This window comes from Dipteris shenzhenensis, chromosome 13 (genome assembly GCF_047967505.1).
Source record: "Dipteris shenzhenensis isolate YYH24624 ecotype China chromosome 13, Dip_SZ_1.0, whole genome shotgun sequence".
Taxonomy (NCBI): Eukaryota; Viridiplantae; Streptophyta; class Polypodiopsida; order Gleicheniales; family Dipteridaceae; genus Dipteris; species Dipteris shenzhenensis.
The window spans coordinates 14,021,029-14,040,478 of NC_141608.1; the positions used below are offsets into that span (position 1 = coordinate 14,021,029).

At 40.1% G+C, this 19,450-nt stretch overlaps 1 pseudogene; it reads left to right on the top strand.

Annotated features, from left to right (window-relative positions):
- Positions 1-373: 373 nt before the first annotated feature.
- Positions 374-3,281, top strand: LOC147895060 (pentatricopeptide repeat-containing protein At2g27610 pseudogene; annotated as a pseudogene).
- Positions 3,282-19,450: the final 16,169 nt, after the last annotated feature.

Sequence of the window (19,450 nt, forward strand, 5' to 3'; positions counted from 1 at the left end):
AAGGACTAAGACCAAACAAAATCATCTTAAGCACAAGATGCGAGAGGAAGCCTAGAAGCCAAACACAATCACACTTGTAACACTTTGCGTGCCTAGCTTTGTAACACTTTGCGTGCCTAGCTTCCAAACACAATCACACTTGTAGTTTGACAGAAGGTAAAATGATCCATGTCTCCATTGTCGAGACTTAAATAAAAAATAGCTGTGGGGACTCCTCTTATCCACATGTATGGAAATTGTGGGGCTCTCAATGAAGCACACCTAATATTTGACAAAATGACTCAATGCAATGCTATCACAAGGACAAGCATGGTTGTGGCCTATTAAAGGCCCTTCTATTTTGTATGCTAAGACCAAACAAAATCATCTTAAGCACTGTGTGTGATGGCCTGCTGCCCTTTCAAAGGGTGAGCTGATGCTCAACGACATGTTCGACAGTGTGTTTAACTTGGATGCCCTTGTAATATTGTACACCAACTGTGCTGCCGTCGCCTGCAATGCAATTATTGCGACATACGCATCTCAACAGCAGAGCCAAAACGCTCTTGGACTATTTCGACAGATGAAGCACGATGGCATGGAGCCAGATTACGTCACCTATACCAATGTTCTTCGGGCATGCTCCGCCCTGGCAGATGGTAGAGCGATCCATTCATGCATGGTCAAAGATGGTATAGACTTAAACATGACTGTGGGGACTGCCCTCGTCAATATGTATGGGAAATCTGGAGCTATTGCCGATGCACAGCTGGTATTTGACCAAATGAATCAGCGCAGTGTAAGCTCTTGGAATTCCATGATAGCTGCATATTCTCGGAATGGGCATTGGCAAGAATCCATTCGACTTTTTCAACAGATGCAGCAGGAAGGCATGAAGCCAAGCAAGGTCACCTTTGCTAGTGTTTTGCCTGCATGCTCTCACCTGGCAGCCCTAGAAGACGGCAAATTGATACATGCATGTATAACTACCCAGGGTTTGGAATCAAATGTTGTTGTGGCATCTGCCCTTATCCATATGTATGGAAAATGTGGTGCTGTGGCTGCTGCACGGTATGTATTTGAGAAAGCACGTAACAGCGATGTAATCTTTTGGACTTCCATGATTGCTGTATATGTACAGCAAGGGTATGCAAGGAATGCTCTTCAACTCTTCCAACAAATGCAGCAAGAAGGGTTGAAGCCAAATGAGGTCACATTCATCAGTGCTTTGAATGCTTGTGCTTGTCTTGGAGCCCTCTTGGAAGGTGAAGTCATCCATGCATGCGTTGTTGGCTGTACACTTGAGTCAGACATAGGTGTAGGAAATGCTCTTCTTCATATGTATGGCGAGTGTGGGGCTTTGACAGATGCACGCTTGGTTTTTGACAACATTTTACAAAGGGACCTGATCTCCTGGAATATTATGATTACAGCATATACCCAGGCAGGGCTTGGTGAACAAGCCCTGCAACTTTTCCAACAACTGATACAAGAGGAAAACATGAAGCCAGATGAGGTTTCCTGTGTCAATGTTCTCAGTGCTTGTGCTAGCTCGTTAGCCCTGGCAGAAGGGAAAGTGGTCCATTCATATATAGTGAAGGCTGGGTTTGAATCAGATATTATTGTTGCGACAGCCCTTACTAGTATGTACGGCAAGTGTGGTGCTCTGGAGGATGCACATAGTGTGTTTAGTAGCATGCACAAACATACTATAGTCTCTTGGACTGCCATCATCAATGCATATGCCCAGCAAGGCTGTGGCAAAAAGGCCATCGAATTGTTTCAAAAGATGAAGCGTGAAGGCCCAAAGGCAAACAAGATCACCCTGGTCAGTGTTCTGGGTGCATACGCCAGCATTGGAGTTATTGCAGACAATGATGTGATTCATGCATGCATTGAGTGCAGCTTTGAATCAGACATTGTGCTGGGTAATGCTCTAATCAATATGTATGGAAAAAGCGGAGCTGTGGATGATGCACGGTCCATATTTGACAAAATGCATGAGAGGAATGTGGTCTCGTGGAATGCCATGATGACTGCCTATGGACAGCATGGTTATGGCAAGGAAGCCCTTGAGCTTTTTAAACGAATCCATCAGGACAATATCAGCCCAGATGAGCTCACTTTTGTGAATTCCCTGAGTGTTTCTGCCAACTTGGGAGCCCTTGCAGAAGGGAAACTGATGCATAAATGCATTGTTGCCAGTGGTTTTTTGTCAAACGTTGGTGTGGGAAATGCCCTCGTTAATATGTATGGCAAGTGTGGGGTTTTAAAGGAGGCACATTTAGAGTTCAATAAAATGGAACGTGATGTGGTCTCCTGGAATTCCATGCTTGCTGCGTATGCGCTCCAAGGTCGCGCCAAAGAGGCTGTGCAACTGTTACACCAGATGCAGCAGGAAGGCGTGAAACCAGATGCGATTACCTTTCTCAGTGTTCTAAGCGTGTGCAGCCATGCGGGTCTGGTTAATGAAGGTTACCAGTTTTTCATATCCATGATTCAGGATCATAGAATTGCACCAGCAATGGGTCACTATGGGTGCATGATTGACCTTTTTGGGCGGGCTGGGCGACTGGATGTAGCAGAGGACTTGATCTACAAAATGCCCTTTGAAACCACTGCTTGGATGTGGATGACTCTGCTTGGTGCCTGCAGAATACATGGTGATGTAGATCGAGGAAAACGTGCTCTAGAGTACTTGTTAGACTTTGATCCACAGAATGGAGCACCGTATGTACTAATTTCCAAGATCTTTGCTCAACATGGGAGGTGGGATGATGTAGAAATAGTAAGGAAAAAGATGCTGGGGAGGGGAGTTCAAAAACTACCAGGGTGTAGTACGATTGAGGTCAACAACAAAGTCCATAGTTTTCTTCCTAGAGATAGATCACACCTTCAAACAGAGGCAATATATAGAAATATAGAGAATTTGAACAGGAAATTGGAGGAGAGGGGTTATGAACCTGATACAAGGCTAGTTCTCCATGATGCAGACGAAAGACAAAAGAAGTTCATGCTTTGTCACCACAGTGAGAGGCTGGCAATGTCTTTTGGGCTGATTAACACACCTGATGGAACGCCCCTGCTTATAGTGAAGAATCTGAGGATGTGCACTGACTGTCACACCGCTTTCAAATTTATAAGCAGAATCGTAGGCCGAGAGATTACTCTGAGGGATGCTAGTCGATTACATCACTTCAAGGATGGAGTGTGTTCTTGCGGGGATTATTGGTAATGTATAGCATCATAAGCATTGGTTCTTCTCTGCCTGATTGTTATGCCCAAGTCATTGGTTCACAAAAGACCCCTCAAACTATGTACAATGAAACTTCAAGTTTTCAAATTTATCTCAGAAATTTATCTTCACAATTTTTGAAATTCTTAAAAGCTATATTTTGTTCTTAAACCTGTAAAGTTCTAGGGTGGAAAGTTGAAGGTTTCTCTATCTACAAACGTAAAACTTCTCCGTCTGTGTAACAGTCTGACACGGGTACATGACTCCAACATCTCTTTTAGAGCATGAAAGTCTTGTTTAAGAGCCAAAGTTCTGTACAAGTACATGACTCCAACATCTCTTAAAGAGCATGAAAGTCTTGTTTAAGAGCCAAAGTTCTAGGATTCAAAGGTTTGATTACACAATAAAATTGGAGTGTTTGATCTCTTCATTTAAATGTAACCGAGATGTACAAACGAGAACAGTGCACAAGAATCTACCCTATTTTTACAATTGGTATCAAATCCCAAAGTATCAATAAAAAGCATTGAAGTTAGTTGACTTGATTTCTCCTCTTCATTATCACACTAGAGGATCTGGATGAGCTTGCCAGTTTGTTTTTCCATGTGTGCTTTGAAATCCTTAAATGCATTGAGGCAACTAATTTCTATTTGAAGAAATATATGAAAGACCTCTTGGAATAATCATCGATGAAGGTGATGAAGTATAATGATGTACCTATTAATAGAATCATAACCCCATAAGTTTGTGTGAATGACTTGGAGAACATCTGAGATCCCACACCATAAAGTTGGAAACGTTTGCCTATGCTACTTTCCCATGCAACATGATTCACATATATCTTTCCAAAAATAAAATTTTGGAAGACCTTGTACCATGTTTGATCTTTCCAATGAGACTAGGATTTTGAAATTAAGGTATCCAAACCTCTTTTGCAGCAGTGTGCTGAGATATGTATCTTGATTCTTGATGATGAGCAACAAGTGTTCTTTGAATGGGAATGGGTGATGAAGATTGAACATTCTATCGAACTTGGCACCTTTGGAAATGATAGAAGTAGTATTATCAAGATCCTTGACCTTCTTAGTCATTTGACCAATAAAAAGATCTTATGACATAGTTAGAAACCATCATCAATATTTTCTATAGTAGATGTACAACTATGCAATGGTATATTACCAATTTCTTCAATTTTATGAGGTATGTTAGCACCCATAATCATATTCTCTATGGCATCTTTTTTTGGATGTAGTTTGAAAACTAATCACTTGCACTTGAATCAAACCACCAAGTATTATCATCTTAATAATTCTAATCAATTGATTTTCTATAATGTTTGTATTGAGAAATGAAAACTTTGTTCTGGAATCACTCGCAAAAATTATCTTGATGTTGATCATTAGCATAATGTGTAGTCTATTGCCTTGATTTTATGTCGATTGCCAACCTGTTGTTGCACTAACCATTGGTTGCATCCCATTGTTTATTATCTTGATATTGATCATTAATATGATGTGCAAGCTTTCTAGATGTTGATTGCCTTGATTTTGATGTTGATTGCCAACTCCATCATATTTACCATTGGCTGTATACCATTGTTCTTCTTGCATTAAGGTTCTCAATGGCTTGAGATTCCACACAATAATGTCAATTGCTTGTCTTTTTAGGAGTAATTTTTTAATTACTAACTCTTATAGAGTTTTCTTTGCTTCTAGGATTCCATGTCCCCCTCTAAGTGGAAGGACCTTGATGTTAATGGTGATGACCTAATGAAGATTGATAATTATTGGAATGTTGTATGAATAATTTCCTCTAGCTTGATTGTGGAATCCACCTAAATTGCTTCCTTTTCCTTTATGAAATCTAGTGGAGAATGATTGATCATGACTTTTAGTATCAATGTTTGGACCTCTTCTTATTTATTCTTGCATAAGCATATTTGGCATAATCTCAAACTTATGGTGGTGCATCTCTTGTGACCATTTCTATCACAAAAAAATGATAATAGGACCACTGAGTACAATATATATTAAGTTTCAATCTTGATATCTAAACCAATTGATCTCTTATGTCCTTTGGTCTAGCTAGGTAGCTAGCACACATTTTTGTTTGCAATTTGGTTGCATTGTTCAACTGATTCTCAAGGATAATGATTCTAGACATGTTCTTTGAACTGATTCTCTAGATGTTTCCATAGTTAGAACTAGCTTCTTGTTTTTCATGATTAGAATTTGACATTTAAGTTGATATGATTGAATGGCAATTATGCTTTTTCACCCCATCCATTTTGCTATTTAGTAAGTTTCTGCACTTGATCTACTATCAATAGTGTTGTTGAAGGTGATTTTGGGGCTTTTGGTCTATTTTATTGCTCTTTAATAATGTTCTACCACTTTTTCAATTGGAATATCTTCACAAGTTTGAACTTCCAATTTCCATCATAATCCAAGTTTGAACTTCTGATTTCCATTATAATTGTCCAGTTTATCATTCTAGTGATCTCGTCATGTGATTTTTCCATACATATAGAATAGGTGAGATATATTAGAAATAGTAGCTTTGCCTTCTTAAAATTGTTCCTTTCAATGAAACAAGGATACCCATGAGCATAGATCTAAAAATGACCAATTTATGGTTAAAATTGTTAAAAATAGTGACCAAAATTATTACAGGAGTTATGATTCACCAAAATGTGCTAGAAATAGCCAACTTTACAATTATTTCATTTGATATGATGAACAACTCAATATCCTAACTTGTGCACTGATTGCCATGGATAATGATTCCCAAAAATAGGCTTTATGGAACTTTCAGTGTGTGAAACCTTAGTTGAAGTTGGGCTCAATTCGAATGCAACTCAACTAAGATATGGCATCTAAAAATAGGTGACTTTAGGTTTTTGAAAGTAAACAGTAAGGGAGGAACCTAATTTGTCACCCAAACCATACATCACAAATGTCCAAATTAGTCAGTGAAATTTGGCTTTTGGTGGAGTTTGATCTCCAAAATGACCTAGAGGATCAACTATCCTAGCCATCCACTAGCTTTGATACCATATTGAAGAAGGTGGATAGAGTGAGATAGAGTGCATAATAGATGACCAGCTATACATTACAAGAAATGAAGAAGAACATGTATATACATCTTTATCCCTTAGGGTTAGGGCTAGGGTTAGGTTTTTCCCCATAAACCTATACAATTCTCTCTAGATGATACTATTTACACCATTTTCAACAACTATCCCACTTCAAACTTCAAGATATGGATTTTCCCTTATGTCTTGTGCCTCCATGAAAATTGAACTACTTCACTCCTTTCCACCACCATGGGGTGCATACTCTTTTTTTGCTTCAATGTAAGGCCTCAGTCTCTATCTACTAGGCCACTTTCTTGCCCCTTTTATCTAATTCTATATGTCTTTTACGTCTATTGTCTTCTTCATCTTTTGATTTACTTTGCTGCAATTTTGATCTAGCACTCCCTTCACAATACCTCAGCCATAGTCTATTTTATATTCATGCCTTTTTTCTATCTTGCTTCTCACATCTTTTAACAATGTACATTTTCATAATACAATCAAAGTATTCTTGAGGAATGGACAAAAGGATGGCAACTCTTCTCCATACAAATTTTGAGGGGAGCTAGAGATGCTTTGGGCTCTAGTACCATGGTGAAGTTAAGTGGAAATACAAACACCTTAAAGGCTACTAATTGATACTTAAAATAAGGGTATGAGCAATGTGCAAATTTTGTGTATGGGTAATCATTAGATATTTAAAATAATAATTAATACTTAAATAGTCTATAACTTCTAGAAATCAAAAGTTTGTAGATAATTACTATCTTAAGAACCAAACTTTAATTTAAGGCTATAAGAAGGTTGGTTCCTCTCTATGTACACAAGCATGATTTTTATTAATGAATTCTAAAGCTTTTCTTTAAAGCAAATTATTTTTAGAATTGTTACTTACTATTTTAGAAAATAGAATACACTATTAATCAAAACAATGTGTCTTAAAAAAAGAAAACATGAAGTACATTAAATCATATTGAAGCACACCACCCCCATTAAAAAAATACATGAAATCATATTGAAGCACACCTTAAAATTCAATTTCATGACCGAATTGAAAACAAAAAACACTTAACCATAAGAAAATTGCACATACTTGGTGATTTCTGTTGAACTCTCAAGCATATTCTACAAATAATGAGAAGCAAATGTGGGAGTCTCATATTTATAGGAAAAAATTTCCATTTTTAGTAATTCCTCTATGGTTAAAACCCTAAACCTAACCCTGACTTTTTTGGTCAAGCATATGATTTGCACCTTTCATTGTTGCATGGCACTTTTTGGTCGTGCCCTTTGAAGGTCGACAAAGTTTTGCATGGGAGGCTCGTTCAACACTACATCTATCTCAATTTTTTCTTCTCATAGTTCCAAGGGCGCTTCCTTCGCTACATTGTATGTATCTTTTACGACCTTGGATGTGTCTCCTACTCCTTTTCCTAGCATGATGTGGACATAGAAGCCCAAGTACTCATATCCATGGCCCGGATCTTCCCATTGAAGAGAATGAAACAATAGATGTCATCGCAAGCACAAGAGGTCAACAAGTGCTATCAGGTATGTGGTCTATGTCCAATTTCATTCAATGGTTCTCTTTGTTTTGTTTTTGAAGATAGCAATTGTTTCTTACAAGGGACATCTAGCCCAGATGGTTTTGTTAGATATGCACAATGCCCCACCCTGCTGGTAACCACCAATGGTCCAAGGTGCTCAAGTTGTAAGGCCCTCGTATGAGGAGAAGCCATGTATGAGCCCGGGACACTGGATGGATCCTAACTTGCATGTTAGATGAGGTCTATCAATGAGACCATTGATGGTAGAAAGGTGATTGTGTGGGAGCCCCTTATTCTTATTGCTGGGGCCTGGGGGCTAGCGGCCCTCTAGTGGGGGTTCGGGGGCGACGAGAGCCCTCGAGGCGACAGTATAGGGAATATCTCCTAAATATTCCATGGATGACTAGTTGGTTCCATCGACTAGGTTGACTAGTCGGCTTCACCGTCTAGGTTGACTGGTTGGTTCCACCAACTACGTTGATCTGACTACCGCCCTCATAGCTATAAAGAGGCGACCTCCCTAGTCCATTGCATCAGATCAGTTCAGATCAAATTAGATCTTCCAGTAGAGATATTCTAGCTAGTAGCTCTTCACTTAGTATCTGTCTAGATCACCATCAAAGCTCCACTGTGGGAGCGCATGGGTAGACAGAGCCATCATCTGTACTACATCAGTATTGAAGGAAAATTTTGTTCATCTCTAGTTTGCTGTGTACTCTCTATTCTTTGTTCAGTTTTTGTTTCGATGCGCCGTGTAATTCAACATGGTATTAGAGCCCAGGTGGCTCTAAGGATCGAAGAATAGAAGAGAGGCGAGGGCTTCAATAGCATATGGAGTGATGGCAACAAGAAGTGACTCAACAGGAAGTAGCTCAAGTTCAGCAGGGTACTACTACACCAACAATCCAGGCATTGAGGATTCGCCCACAAGCCTTCACTTAAGGCAAGCTAGATGGTATGAACTACACTGTGGAAGTTTAAAATTACTGCTATTCTGGATTCATATGAGCTTCTAGAGACAGTACTGGGGATTGCTGACCCGGAACCACAAGGAATCCTTGACCCAACAAATTCGAGGAGTACGATACCTTCTAATGCCGACCTTCTACGAGCTTGGAAATGCAAAAATGCAGATGCTCTATGTGCCCTAGTTACAAGTACTACTAATAGTGTTTTGACCTTGATTCAGCATACATCTAAGGCAACTGTGAACATATTGAAGAGCCATTATGAGACATGGAATCAGACAAGGATCCTGAACCTGGCTTGCAGTTGAGAAGTTTAATGAAGGAGAGACAACGGAGGCGTTCATAACCCGAATCAAAAATCTGTGTGACCAGATGGTTGGTGCTGGGATACAAAAGACTAGCGAAGAGCTAGCTCGGTGGTGTCTTTGAATATGTCCACCAAGGTTTGATGGACTAGTAACAGCACTTAACACTCAGGTGAGACCCCGGTTGGATCTATTTCTCGCCGTTGAGGAAGAGTGTTCCTTAGTTCAAGAAGGATCTATATTGTTCCATGTCTAGCCTCTACATGAACCCATTACTGTGGCAGTTGGAAATAACGCAAAATGCCCTGTTGACGGTATAGGTATGGTTTCATTTGTTTCTATAAATGGAGATGTTAAGAAACTATCTAATGTGCTGTATGTTCCACAAATCAAGAGAAATTTGCTATCAGTTGCTTCCATAACTGACCTTGACCATGAGATGAGGTTTAACAAGAAAGGAGCAAAAATTTTGGATAGTGTTGGCAATCTTGTTAGCACAGGAGTAAGGAGGAACTACCTGTATGAGCTAAGTGCTCTTACAGCCACCACTGGAGTGGGCACAAGCAGAATTTGGCACGAAAGATTTGGCCACATTGGATTTGTAGTGTTGAAGGAGATGCAGAAGCAAGGTATGGCTGCTCACTTACCTGCAGTAATAGAAATCAAAGAACCATGTGAAGCTTGCATGATGGGCAAGCAACAGAGAAAGGCATTCCCACAAGAAAGCAAGAATAGAGCAAATGCTCCTCTAGAGTTGGTGCATGTTGACTTGTGTGATAAGATGCCTACGCAAGCCTGGGGGGGATCTTCCTATTTTTTATTGATTGTCGATGACTATAGTAGGAAGATGTGGGTGTACTTTCTTCACGAAAAGGCTCAAGCTTTTGGTAAATTAAAAGAATGGCTACAGCTTGTTGAAAATGAAACAAGGAGAAAAGTGAAGAAAATCAAATTGGATGGTAGTGGTGAGTTTGTTTCTACAGAGTTTGGAGATTTTTGCAAGAGCAAAGGGATCAAGTGACAAATGATGACACCACATACGCCTCAGCAAAATTTGGTTGTTGAATGCTGAATGCAGACCACCATGGAGATGGGGAGATGTATGTTGAAAGGTGTTGGACTGCCAAACCTCTTTTGGGCTAAGGCTATCAATATTGCCGTTTACATCCTTAATCACAGCTATACAAAGGCACTCAAAGGTAAAACACCACATGAGGCTTGCAGCGGTAAGAAGCCATATGTCTCCCACTTTAGAATGTTTGGGTATGAATGCTATGCGCATGTACTAGACAAAGAGAGAAACAAGCTGCAACCAAAAAGCACCAAATGTATCTTCTTAGGCTATTGTGATGAGAAGAAAGCCTATAAGTTATATGATCGAGAGGCAAAGAAGATCATAGCAAGCCGTGATGTGGTGTTCAAGGAGCAGCCACATGCAGTGGAGGTAGAGAAGAGCTCTTCCACTTTATCATCAAGCGAAGAGATAATTCACTATGGACTTGTCCCAAGAGCTATAAAGGAGGAGGAAATATCAGATGATGAAGGTATAAGTCACCAACCTATTGTTACACCACCAGATAAGCCATTACAGCAATGGGTAAGGCAGCTCTATGACCATGATAACCAAATGCCTATGTCTGTTGAGCAGCATGCAGATGGACCAAGGTGGGTCTTAATCGAGGAGCAAAGGAGGGCTTCTGCTCACATAGTCAATATGGCCTTGATGGCTAAGATTATTGCAGAAGTAAAGGAGCCTGTGAGTTTGGAGGAAGCACTTGCAGACCGAGATTGGAAAAATGCTACGCAAGTAGAATATGATAGCATCATGAAGAATGAAACTTGGGAGCTGGTAGGTCGACCACCTAACAAAAAGGTTATTGGCACCAAGTGGATTTGGAAGGTAAAGTACAAGGCCAATGGGACTTTGGAAAAGTACAAAGCCAGATTGGTTGCACAAGGATTTTTTGCATGTTGAAGGGTTTGATTTTCAGGAATCTTTCGCTCCGACTGCCAGAATGACCACTACTCGCACAGTACTATCGGTGGCTACTCATAAAAAGTGGCCAGTTTATCAAATGGATGTTAAATCAGCATTCTTGAATGATGACCTCAAGGAGGAGGTGTACGTGGCTCAGCCACTTGGGTTTGAGGCCCCCCATTCTGAGAACAAGATATCTAAGCTAAAGAAGGCTCTGTATGGGCTGAAACAGGTTCCCCAAGAGCATGGTACCAATGGATAGACAAATTCTTTCATAAATCAAACTTCAAAAGATGTGCCTCGGATGCTAGCTTGTATGGGTACAGGAAAGGTGCGAAATCTGCTATTATTGCTCTATATGTGGATGATCTCCTTATTACAGGTGACTATCAAGACATGACCCAGTAGACTAGAAAGGCGTTGAGCACAGAGTTTGAGATGACAGACTTAGGCTTGATGCACTGCTGTTTGGGGATTGAAGTCTGGAAAGAGCCAGGCAAGATCACCTCTCAATAGAAATATGCAAGGGAGATCTTGAAGGAATTTGGAATGTCTGACTACAAGGAGATAGCTACACCTATGGAGGTTAATGCGAGGCTATCTATGGAGGATGCCTCACCACCAGTAGACATTGGGAGGTATAGGAAGTTGGTCGACAGTCTCATCTATTTGTGCAACACCAGACCGAACATCAGTTTTGCTATTGGCGTTTTGAGCAGGTTCTCTAATAAGCCACCGGGAGAATCATTGGAATGAAGGGATGCGGATGCTCAGGTTTGTGAAGGGCACTCTTGATTATGGCATCACTTATGATACGGGCACATCCTTGGCTGGTCATTGTGACTCAGATTGGGCTGGAGATGTTGATTCTAGGAAATCGATTTCTGGATATTGTTTCTCTTTAGGTTTAGGTATCTTCTCTTGGATCAGTAAGAAACAACCAACAATGGCATTGTCTTCTACTGAGGCTAAGTACAAGGCAACATGTTTTGCTGCTTGTGAAGCAGTGTGGCTGAGGAGGATCTTATGGCACATGGGAGTGTAAGAGGATGAGGCAACTGTGCTGAGGTGCAACAATCAAAGTTGCATGGCTATTGCTAAAAATCCAGTGTTTCATGCATGCACAAAACATATAGAGATTCAGTATCACTATGTGCATGATTTGATCGAGGATGGGATAGTGGAATTGGTATACTATCCAGCAGAGCAAAATGGAGCAGATATCCTCACCAAGGCACTCGGGAAGGATCAGCTTCAAGGTCATCTTCAGAGACTCGGCAATGGGCCGAGAAGGTAGTTCACCTACGGGTGGACATTGAGGAGGGGTGTTAGATATGCTCAATGCCCCACCCTCATAATAACCACCAGTGATCCAAGGTGCTCAAGTTGTAAGGCCCCCATATGAGGAGAAGCCATGTGTGAGCCCGAGGCACTGGATGGATCCTGACTTGCATGTTAGATGAGGTCTATTAATGAGACAGTTGATGGTAGAAAGGTGATTGTGTGGGAGCCCCTTATTCTTGTTGGGGCCTGGAGGCCAGCTAGTCCCTAGCTAGGGGGTCCCAGGGGGGCCAGTGGCCCCCTGGTGGGGGTTTGAGGGCAAGAGTCCCTGAGGCAATGGTATAGGGAATATTTCTTGAATATTCCATGGACGACTAGTCAGTTCCGTCGATTAGGTTGACAAGTGGGCTTCACTGACTAGGTTGACTGGTCAGTTCCATTGACTACGTTGATCTGACTACCGTCCTCATAGCTATAAAGAGGCGACCTCCCCAGTCCATTGCATCAAATCAGTTCAAATCAGATCACATATTCCAGCAGAGATCTTCCAGCTAGTAGCTCTTCACCTAGTATCTGTCTAGATCGCCATCTAAGCTCCACTATGGGAGTGCACAGGTGGATGGAGCTATCATTTGTACTATATCATTATTGAAGGAAAATTTTGTTCATCTCTAGTTTGATGTGTACTCTCTATTCTTTGTTTAGTTTTTGTTTCGCTGCGCCATGTAATTTAACAGGTTCTCGTTAACAGGTTCTCGACTCTCTCAGTTATCACAAAATGGAAATCAAAATTCAATCTTGTCTATTGAGGAGAGACTAAAGGAAAGACCAATGGATGTGGACATGAAAAAGTCTAGCTACATAAGAGAGAGAGCTCACATAATGATAGACACCGCACATTTGAAAGAGACCAGCAATACTCTTTGTTGCAACAGAATGTGCCTAGTCACTTTTGGAGTTGCAAAATTAAGAGTATTACGGAAAAATTATGTTCAAATGAATAAAGATGATCAAAAATTTTATTTAGCATGGTCTCTAAGACCTAGGGAAAATTTGTTGAACAAAACTATGGTTGAGTACTCATTTGGTTCAAGGATTCTTTGTCGCAAAGCATTTAGACTCGAACATTGTCTAGGCAATGAGAGGCTAAAAAAATTGCAAGCCCGCCTCTATAAAGACCCCCGCATTTGTACAACAGATCAAATGAGAGTGCATGGACCACATGTCAATATGGTAAGTTCTTGGTTGCAAGACTTTGTGCGAAAACATGCCGAGGCTCTTCCAAATAGTGATGACTTGCACTTACCTGATAATTTCTCCAAGCGTGAGATCCATTCCAAGTACAAGGATGCCATGGTTACTACAGGTGACGAGTATGTGACATACCAACATTTTTGTAGGATTTGGAAAAATGAGTTCAACAACGTGAAGATACCAAAGCTCTGTCGCTTTTGTGTATGCACCACATGCATGGACTTGAAGGCCTTGCATAATATAAGTCAAGGATAGGAGAGAGGTGCATGTAATGATGCCATGAAAATTTATTATTTTTTATAGAAATAGTTTTTTTGCAACATCTAATGGTTTTCTATATTTGTAGAAGAAGCAATTGTGGAGTTGCAAATGCATTGATAAATGCAAGCTCTAGAAAGGAAGAAGTTAGTGAAGCATCACAAGAAGAGCTATCAACAACTTGATAAGTACATAACAATCATCATTGACGGGATGCTTCCTTCAACTTGCACTAGTCAGCTTTTGACAATTGATTACCCACACAACATATATTCCTTGAAATCACGTGAGACTAGAGCCAAAAGTTAGTCCACTTGTGGCAGGAATCCTTCCTCCTTCATTGGCTTGCTTAAATTCTTTAGCTTGTTACTAATTTCATCACTTTGTGGGTAGATTTTTCTGCCCACATCAAACTAAAAGACTTGATTGTTGACGTCAATCTAGGCTGCTTTTGTGCTACTACCAATTTTCTCAGCATCTGAATTCGGTCGACTTTGGCTCCCACATCCGTGCATTGTCATAGATATTTGACATGAGCACATATGACGAAGCATTCTTTGCATTTACTTGAAGAACTTCATTAAAGCATCATCTTCCCAATTGCACATTGCCATATATTATGCAACCTATGAGCAAATATGTCCACATTATAACATTTGACAGAATTAGCATGGATCGCAATAAAGTCTCAGCATCATTCAGTTGTCCTGCACAGCTCAAAAGATCAACCATATAGCTATAGTTCTCTTTGTCAGGTGTGATGCCATGGTCTTCCCTCATGGATTTGAAGTACCGATGGCCTTCTTCTAGAAACCATCCAATCATCTTGTCCCTTCCTGACATAATTGGAATGATTATAAATGTGGTAATCTACCTACAAAATAGGTGTGAGGTGGTACTTTTCCTTTTCCCACATCTTTCGCTTTCTCAAGGAAGCATATATCTGCACTATGATCATTTGCAACATTATGCTTTGTTGACGAATGTCGGTATCATACTCACACTAGTGCAGTAGCTAGCACCACTTCCATTATTCTATTATTTTGTTAATTCTACCTATTTTGTTTCACATGAGAAAATATTTTTGCGAGTTGATCAAAGTCAGCATACACGAGCCACACAACCAGCTAGACAACAAATGAGCTGATCATGACCAACACATTGAGCCTCACAACTGATTTGAGTCAATTGTATCTATGTATTGTATCTATGTAGTGTAGCTATAATTCATATAAATAAATTTTACTAAACTATGCATGAGCTGATAAAGACCAGCATAGCGAGTCTCACAGCCAACACAAGTTGAATAAATCAAAGGAGTTACAAACTTATACATCTATATACTATTCTAATACATTATAATAATAACAAAATTCTAACATTACTAGTACTTTATTCCTTTATAGTATACTAATAGTTAATAACATAACTACACAATATGTACCAAATTTTTTACAAAACAACAAAATATTACAATAATTAGCATTTTAAAAATTTAGACTAAATAAACATAATAAAATTGCTTTTTAAAATTTTACACTAAGATAGGTAAACAAAATATTTACAACTATGTGTGAGTTGATCAAAGCTAGCATATGCGAGCTTCACAACCAACATAAGATACTTTTTACAAGGAGACATCAGACGGTAGCCATGTTTACAGTTGTTTTTCGAGTTTTGAGGCCTTCGAAGCTCATTTATGGTGTCAAGAGGGCCAAATTATGCATCTAAAAATAGATTTATAATTTGGAGGTTTTGGCTCGCTCAATTGACATATCATCTACTCTTTCTTTATTGGTAAATAAAAGCTTTCCATTATTTATTTATGTGATCTAAAAGAGAGTGAAAATTCCCCTTTGGATAATAATGAGTAGAGCATGCTATTAGGTAAAACAACCTAAAATAATAAAAGTTATTTTTTGAGAGAAATATAAGAGCCAAGGGAAGGAAAAAACTTTTAGACTTTGAGAATACAGAAAATTGAAAGATATTTTGTGATATAGTGAAAGTGTAGGCATTATGTTTGAAAAATGCATGAATTCTGTAAGTTTTTAGTTTTTTATCACAAAATATAGCTTTTGCTATAAAAGTTATATGAATTTTTTAAAGAATCTTAAAACAAGTACCAATGTTACTACCCGAAATAGATGTTACACTGTTCCAAGGGAACCCACACCCACATACTACTAATGTGGCACCTTTAGCTATGACTATCCAAGCCCGCTTTAGTTTGGGCTATGGAGTAGACCATTTGTTCAAGGATTTTCCTATGCGGAGAGCTAAAACTCCAACTCCGACTCCAACTCCTCCACCTGCTAGCAAACCATTTACATTGCTCAATGTGGAAGATAGTCAAATGACCTTTGTGTCCTTAATTTCTAACGAGAGAGATGTGTAAGAAAGCTTGAAAGGGTAAGGATAACGCTTCACCACTTGGAGAATTTTCTTGGTCCCCAAGAGATAATTCTAAATTAGCCATGAAGGTTGGCAAAGGGGACGACAGGGTAGTGATACAGGATGGATCTAAAGAGCACACTGCAACCCTTGCTACCACCTCATCATTTAGTAGAGCTTCTTCAAAGATTGCTACATTGATGCTACAAAGACATATAGTGCAAGAAAAAGTAGCATGACCAAGGGGAAAATAGGTGTATGGCAATGCCTCCTCGAGGCACAAGACTTGGTACGAGAGTGCCAAGCAAAGTTCGACCAAAGGCTCAAAGTGAGCAAGGGGGAAGACACAATTCATCCAAGTTTCCAAGGACTCCCCCAAAACACAAAGACACTTGAAGTGTCTGAGAGGGTAGAAGAGGAGGTAGCAACACAACCTCCTTCTAAAGGACCCAGGCTAATGCAGCATATGTTTGAAGAGGATCCAGCTCTTCAAAGCTTAAAGGGAGGAGAAGACAAATGCTTCTAGGGATTAGAGGAGCCAGTGCCAATTGGCCAAGATCATGTGACCAGACCTCGAGACATCACTAGTCTAGCATCTTTCCTATCCACGGAAGTAAAGATGCCCATAGCAGCTCTACTATGAGAGGTAATCCAACCTTATGGATTGGGTGAATGGGAAGATTGTGTCCCAAGGAACCTCTAGTCCAAAACCACCACATCTCAACGCCCATGATTTCCCTAAAGTTTTATTTAATTGATTGGGCCAGTACTTCAAGAGTGATGACACTAATGCAGTGCATCCCATAACCCATGATGGAAAGAATGCAACAGCTATTCTAGATGGGGGAGTAGGCATGAGTATAATAACCAAGAGCTGCTGGGAAAAATGAGGTAAAACCAAGTATGAAACTACTAGAATTATCATCATATTAGCCGATGAACAAACTTTTGATCCAATCAGAATTGTAAGGGACGTAAACATAAAAACCTTTGGTCTCTCATATAAGGTGTCCTTTGCCATCATGAACTTTCATGATTAGCCAAGATCCTATGAGATGATCCTAGCCACACTCTTTATGTGGGAAACAAGGATGGTTCACGGCTGATGGACCAATTGAGTTTACCTTAGGCATGGTGATCAATCCTTAAGGGTAGACCTTTGAACTTGGAAGGCCCACCCTATGTCTGGGAACCTATTCACATAGCTGAGATAGATATGACTCAATGGATGGCATTCATAAAATTAATTTGATGAATGTAATGCCAAAGTTGATAGTGAGGATAGGTATGAGCATTGGTATGCTCCACTGCCAAAACCTGAACTCTCCCACAATTGGATGCACATTCTAGCCACCATAGATTTTATGGAGTACTGGGGTACACAATTTGTGACCCTACAGATCCAAGAGCAAGGTACTATAGTATCTTTGCACATGATGAATGCACTCAAGCCCTCACGCTAAGATACACTGGTGCAGTCTCAACACACCATGAGTTCTCCTTGAACTGGATTGCCCATTTAGATTTTGAGTTTGAGTCAGAGTCGCGGTATAGGAATAGATAACAAACTCTTTTCCCATTATAGATCTAGTTCTATCTTGTTGTGATCAGGCTAGAAGGATTGAGTTAGCCACTATCTCTGATAGAGTCCTGTGCCTTGAGATGAGGAAAAAGGGAGTGGCAAAGTGTCTGAGCCCTGGTTTTGTAGCTATGATTGTTTGTAATCCAAATAAATCTTACTGAGCAATACAACTATGCTTGTGTTATCAAGTTGTTACAACTTGCATCAGCAACACTTCTAGTTTCAGTCCATAAGCTTAATCACCCATCTCCATATGGTTTCACCGACATAGCACAAACCCCATTTTAGTGTTTCTTTGGACATCTAATTCTACATCTTGAGTAACATAGGGATAGCCTAAAAAGCAACCCCAGGAGTGGAAGAGAGGCCATATTCACATTTAATTAAGCACTCACAGGGGCATAGGGTGTTCATTGGTCAAACTGAGGGGTGCACATGAATGATTTGCCAGGTCTGAGTATTCTGTCACACATGGCAACAAAATGTAGGCACTCTCGAGCAAGTTATTGTGCCACAAAATTTGAATCCTTAGGCAACTTTCAATTGTAAGCTTCATACGAGAGACACTTCCACTGTGGGTGAGAGATTCCAAAGATGTTCTCCAAACCCTACACAGGATGTAACTCTACTTCTTGGTTCTTGATATGTACTTTAAGGTGAGGGGATTAATCCCTTATTTCATTTTGAGGATACTCAGCAAATTGGCGACAATTAAGGGAGACACGGTTAGAAGCTGCTCAGCTAGTGCAACACATTATGGCACATTGGTTGCCTCCCCAAGTATTAATGCATGAACATAGTGAGCATAGCTGATATTCAAGAAAAATATGAGAATTATTTTATGAATTAGTTGAGCTCACACTAGATGTGGATAGACACTGAGTGAAGGACAGTTTGAAGCTAACCCATGTTCACCTGTAGGCCTAGCATGGCATTTCAACACATCAGTATCGAGAAGCCATGGGCATACATTGGCATTAGGGGAGATTTGAAAGGGCCTCATAAGGAAAGGATTAAGAAATGGATTAAGTTAATCGGAAGTGAACCTACTATGGTAACCCATGGGCTAAAGGTCCCGTAGTGATGAATCATTTGACATGGGTACCTTTAGTTTGAAATAGGGCATGGAGGTGGATGGTGGATAGGTCAAAGGCCTAGGATGTCTTTGGTGGATGGTGGATGACCTTTGGTGGGCTCCAAGCTTCAAAATTTGACTTCGGGGAGGCTTGATTAAGAGGGGAAATGTGCTTTCAATGTGCACCCTTCATCTAAATCTAAGATCCATGGCTCGGAATAAAGTTCTGGTTTGGAGGGCTAGGATGCAAGTAGATTTTGGATGGTGAAGATCAATATAACAAGATCAAAGGCCCAAATTAAAGTGCTTGTTTGGATGTCCCAGATTTAAGCGCCTTTTCCACTAACATCCTCCCTTGATCCCCTTGCTAATCTATGGCCCAAATTTGAGCGCTTTTTGCACTCATCTCCTCCCTTGGATCTTGGTCTTGATGAAGGGCTTATATTGACCTGACTCCTCTTTTGATCTCATCCATTGGATCTTGGTCTTGATCAAGGGTTGATGTTTGATCCCTCTAT